Source organism: Talpa europaea (genome assembly GCF_964194135.1).
Source record: "Talpa europaea genome assembly, chromosome: 4".
NCBI classification, from domain to species: Eukaryota; Metazoa; Chordata; class Mammalia; order Eulipotyphla; family Talpidae; genus Talpa; species Talpa europaea.
In genome coordinates, this window is record NC_140070.1 from 39,725,780 (window position 1) to 39,731,779 (window position 6,000).

The following is a 6,000-nucleotide window of genomic DNA, read 5'->3' on the forward strand; positions in this document are numbered from 1 at the left end:
TACTGCTGAGAGGAATAATAAAATTTTATTTTACACAAAGAGTAAAATAAACTTAAAATAATTTTTTGAAATACCACTGTCTTATCAGCTCAGAAAATAAAGCAGTTCTTACAATTTTAAGAGCATCACAAATCTGAGAATTTGTTTTTTTTTTAAATAATAAATTTTATTTTTATATTCCCCATACAATTTCAACCCCCCCATTCTGACCCCAATCCCTCCCCTCCCGCCCCCCACCCCCCAAAAAGTGTCTCTGGTTCATAGTTTTTTGTTGATTTTGATTTTCACTTTCCTATAGTTATTCATTTTCCTGGTCCCTTATTTAAGTTTTCTAGATTCCTGCTATGAGTGAGACCATCCGGTATTTTTCTTTTTCTTTTGGCTTAACAAATCTGAGAATTTGAAGAAACATTTTCATTTCCATACAAGTTTTGGGTATTCACAAGTTCCCAAAGTTCTGTTTTTAATCCAAGTTAAAACAAACAAACAGAATCTTGCTTGGGACTGAATTTTTTAAAGTTTCTATCTCATGCCATACTATATTCAAGTTGAAAAATGCATTTAAAAGTTGCTTTATAAAATATCTTTGGCTCCCTATTCTCATGTTTTTACCCAACAATGGTGAAGGATGTCTAAGGCCTGCAATTGTTTTATTAAAGCTAAGCGATTATGCCAGAGGCTAGGGAGGGGGAGGAGATAGGATAGGACACTATGCACGGTATAGTAGGAAATCTGCACATACAATTGTTTATGGCCTGTCTGCTCTGATGTCATTTTCTCAGCCCAAGAACATGTCTGGAGGAGTGCAGGGAGGCAGTGCTGTCTGAAGATCAGCCTCGACACACTGGGAAATGCTTGAGGTCAGGTGTCCAAGAGAGAAATAAGATGCTTCAGAGGCTGGACATCACAAGCTCCTGGCAGCAGAGAAGGCCTGCTTACTGCTGAACGGTCTCTTCAACTGACTATAAAAAGTCAGCTGTAAATGCAACATAAAGGCAGTTTCTTTAGGGTATTAACACCCCCCAACAACTACTAGCAACACCCCCCCCCACACACACACACAGGTTGCCAGCTATTTGATTAAAGTCCACTTTAAAGATTCAATTCCTATCTGTACTTTATTGGCATTTGTTGGTGACAGGTGGCTCCAGCTCCTGTCTCCCGGTTACAATTACACTGGATCCCTTGAGCCAGGCAGTAAATAGGCCAGGCTATAAAGCAGAATTCATTTTCTTAATGCAAGGAGTCCTTAATAAATCTTGGTATTTTCCATCCTCAAAGCATCTTACAATACGTTTGCTACCTCCAGGCTTACGCCTTAGCTAAAAGTTGGCCATTAGCTGAGAAATATATAGTTCTTCCAAAACTTTTGGAAGCAAATTATAGCATCATCACAAGTTGTATGTGAAGGACACCTTCATAAGAACTGAAGATTTCCGGGAGGCCTACTTAAGCAAGGCCCACTCTGTTCAGTTTCGGGAAGAGAACCTAGGCCTCCATCTGGATTGAAAGCACATCAAGCAACAGATGTCACTCAGGAACGGTTTGCTAAGGGCCTACTATGTGCAAATGTAGTAAGCACTGAACATACACATGATGTTCAGACAGCAAACAGGTCTGTGGAGTCCATGCCTACCCATCCCCCCCAGACCGACCGCCACCCCACACCGCCCCCTCAGCTCTCCCCTAGCAGGGCCTCCCGCTCCGCCCACTGCGCAGGCGCAGTCCTGACTGCTTCGGGGCACAGAAACCTGCACGTGCCCGGGAGGGTCCCGCTTTGTTCCTGACGCTTCCAAGGGAGCTGGTGGGAGAAGTTGTTTCACGGTGAGGACTTAAAATATGAAGAACTGAGCAAAGAAAGCAACTTAAGGTTTGTTGGGAATGTGGCCAAGGAGGCGAACTAAATAAAACTAGTGAGATTCCGGGGAATTAAAGTGTGAAATGTTAATTACTATTTTTTTTTAAGATTTTTTTTTTATTTATTTATACAAGCACTGGGCACAGTCAGAAGTGCGGGAGGCCGAGAGAACCCTAATTATCATGAAGTCAGGGATTCTGGGCCCACAGGTGGGCCGGGCGCTTCTTTTTTTAAAGATTTTTTTATTATTATTTATACAAGCACTGTGGTACCGGCCACAGGTTCCGGAGGGTGAGAGAAACTACCAGAGACAGAGTGGGGAGCAGAACAGGCAGAAGGACCGAAACGCACTGCTGAGGGGAGCAGCGGGCCAGGAGAGACAGGAGAGGTCTGCCGCGCCATGCGGGTATCTCACTGGCCGGCGGGGGATCGAACCCGCGCTGCAGAGGCTGCGGACAGCTTCACAGCGCTGCGCTCAACCCCTTGCGCCACCAGGCAGGCCCGAAATACTAGCTTTCCTCAGATGAGCTGGTTCGCATGCTTGCGCCTCCTGTGCCCAGGTGCTGAGAGACGCCGAGGTGGCCGGGCGCCGCCACGGCCAAGCCCTCCAGCCCGGACGTGGCCTCGACCACAGCCCCCCAAAAACAGAAGGGAGCGGTCCGAATCCTCCTGGACTGGGGCGCGGAGCCGGGCCCGTCCAGGGTCCGACCGGCGGGGTTCAGCCCAGGTGCGTTTTCGCGGGGGCGGGGGTTCGGGCGTGCCTCAGCCCAGGCGCCGCCCACCGCCGCCGCGCCCGGGGACTCCCCGGAGCCGAGCCTGGGGAGCGCGGAGGCGGGGAACGCCGCCCGGGTGACGGCTGCGCGCGGGGCGCCGCGAGGCGCTGAGCGGCCCGGGCCGTCCGGGCCGTCGCGAGGCGCGTCGCCGCGGAGCAGAGCCCGCGCTCGGACGATGCCGCTGGTGCTGGCCGCCCGCTGTCTCGCTGCCGGAGCCGGTGGCCGTGGGGGCGCTCGGGACGCGGGCGTGCGGGGCGGTGGGCCCCGAAGAGCGGAGCCGGAGGTGAGCATCCTTCGGCGGGCGGGCGGGCCGCCGCGTGTCCGAGGCGCGCTGGCCGTTGTGAAGGTTGAGTGGAGGCTTTGGGGAGACAGCTTCGCCTGTGTGGTTCTTGATCTCGTAGTTCAACTCTTTGAGTATATTTACACGTTTCGGGTCTAACAGTGGTGTGGGTGCAGGAGACGGCCTTCTGGGCTTTGGGTAGTTTCGTCGGAACCATCCGCTAACCCCCTCTACTCGGGACACTGTCTGCCCTTCCCGTGCTTGTGGTGAATTTATTCCAGGGATTTGGAATGCCCCGTTTGCGGGACACGGCCACCGCGGTGGCTGTGTGCTGAAACCTGTTTTCTATGGAAAGCTTGAGGGTGACTGTAACTCTAAGGCTTCAAAAATAGCACAGTACCCATCAAGTTTTAAAAAACGTGGGCTCCAAGTGCGATGTGAAGTACCCCAACGCAGTAAGTGCATCCTTTGATTTTGGGGGTAACAGAGGAATATAGAATTACTTCAAAATAAATAGAATTGACACGAAGTGATTATTGCTTATTTTAAGTTTTTGAATTCACTTTTTGATGATTGCCTGTTAAATGTGTTTGTGTAGAAGGAATAGGAAGGGTCCAAGTTTTAAGTGTCATTGATACACATTTAGAAAATTGTTGGTTTTAGGGTTCATTTTAAATAATATCGCTGCTGCTGGGAAAGTTGGTTACATTTGAGACCAAGGGACTAGAGAAGTCAAATCAGTATTAAGAGATGTTTTCAATATTCTGTCATTGCTCGCGCTCTTAACTTCTAATTAAAAATTGTCTTTACCTTATTGACTAGATATTTTAAAATTTGAACCTTAGCTTATCAGGAAAATGTCAAAATTTTGGAGAGAATGCCTTAGTCTCTTGGATACCCATTATATAATTTTTTTTTAATTATTGAAGAAGTCAAATGACATGGGAAAAATAAGAAATTATCTATAGAGTTCAGCTATTGACCAATAGGAAGAACAGCATGATAATTTTTTTGTGTGAAAATTTTAACTCAAGTGCCTGGTGAGGGTTTCAACTTCAAAATATATAATTTAACTGGTTTTTGGCTTAATACATTGAAATGCTTTATCATTTCATAATACACCAGTGTCAAATCATTAGGTTGTATACCTGAGACTAACGTAATGCTATATGTCAGTTATTTCTCAGTTTCAGATATGTATTATTATACATCCAGTATCTTGTAATTGTAGTGTTTTTATTAATAAAAAAAAAAAAAGAGCGTGTAGTACTTTTACTGAATTGCAGGAAACCTGAAGATCACTGTCTGACCACATCAACTATTGTACTTGGGCACTTTTAAATTATAAAGTTAGGGCCTCCCCGGTGGCGCAGCAGTTGAGCACTTGGTTGCGAAGCTGCCCGCGGCCTCTGCAGCGCCGGTTCGATTCCCGGCTGCTCCCCAGCCACCGGAGTAGGGTCCCACATGGCACGCAGACCTCTCCTGCAGCCCGCTGCTCCCCTCAGCAGTGTACTTCGGTCCTTCTGCCTGCTCTGCTCCCTGCTCTGGCTCTGGTGAATTCTCTCACCCTCCCACGTTTCTGACCGTACCCAGTGCATGTATAAACAAAACAAACAAACAAATAAATAAATAAATAAAACATGCCTCTAAAAAAAAAAAAAATTATAAAGTTATATTTTATTATACTGAAAGATGACAGAGTGTGACTGGATTATAGAATTTTTTAATTAGGAAAAGCAATCGCCATTTCACAATACCTGCAGATTAATTCTAGAAAATTAGGGTTTTTGGTAAATGTGTTTAGTCTGCTCTAACTGTGTTCTATTTCCTGTGTCATTTATTTTAAAATATCTTTACTTTCATGAAGATGATTTAGGGAATTTGAAGTGCCTGCATGCAATCTGTGCTTAAATGTGGTGTAATTTGATTACCTCTATAAACCCTGAAAATGTTGCTCAGTTGGGATTAATTTTCAATAAGCTTTACCTTTTTCTTAATTCATATTTTGCTAATTATCCTTACTTGTCAAAGAGGAACATTTTTTTCATGTTAATTCAACAAATGTTTTCAGAGCACCAGTGTTTTATTCATTAATTTAATAGGGTCTTTGGTTTATGCTTTGTATTACTTTACATTTGATAAAGTTAGAACAGTGGTAGGGATAGATTGTAGAAATTAATTTTTTAGAAATAGCCCTATTTTGGGATCTACCCAAAAGGACACAAAAACATTGATTCAAAAGAACAGCTGTACCCCTATGTTTATTGCAGCACTATTTACAATAGGTAAAACCTGGAAACAACCCAAATGCTCAAAAATAGATGACTGAATCAAAAAGATGTGGCATATATACACAATGGAATATTATTTAGCAATCAAAAAAGATAAACTCATGCCATTCACAGCAACATGGATGGAACTAGAAGGAATTATGCTCAGTGAAATAAGCCAGAAGGAAAAAGAAAAATATCGGATGGTTTCACTTATCGCAAGAATATAGGGAAACCAAATAAGACATCAGTGTAAAAAAATAATAACAGTACAAAACACAACAAAGCAAAAACAGACAATCATAAATCAGAGACATACTGCAGGGGAGGAGGAGGGAAGAGGGATCAGAAGGAGGGAGGGGGGGAGTACGTGGGACCGGGATGATGGTGCACGGGTGCATTGGTGAAGGAAACTCTATGGGGACTACACCTGAGGGGGTGGGGGGAAGCAAATATTGTTTAAAAATGAACAATGATGTAAAAAATAAATTAATTAATTTAAAAGTTTTTAAAAAGAAATAGCCCTATTTTATAAGGTGATGTAGAGTTGTATAGTAAATGACAAAATTCAGAGAAACTTTCCCTATTATAGTCCCCGAAGTCTGGGAGCAACTCTATATCCTTGGAATGTATAATCCATGTCATGGAAAGCTTTTGTAATTACTGGTTTTGAAACTAATGATATCTTCTCCTGAAAATCAGTTTTTAATTGTCAGCTGAGACTTTGGCAAAGACGCAACTACCATTGTGACTACCATTGTCAATATATTTGGACAATTAAAAATCTTTATATAAATCTCATTTTCATTCTGGGTAGCT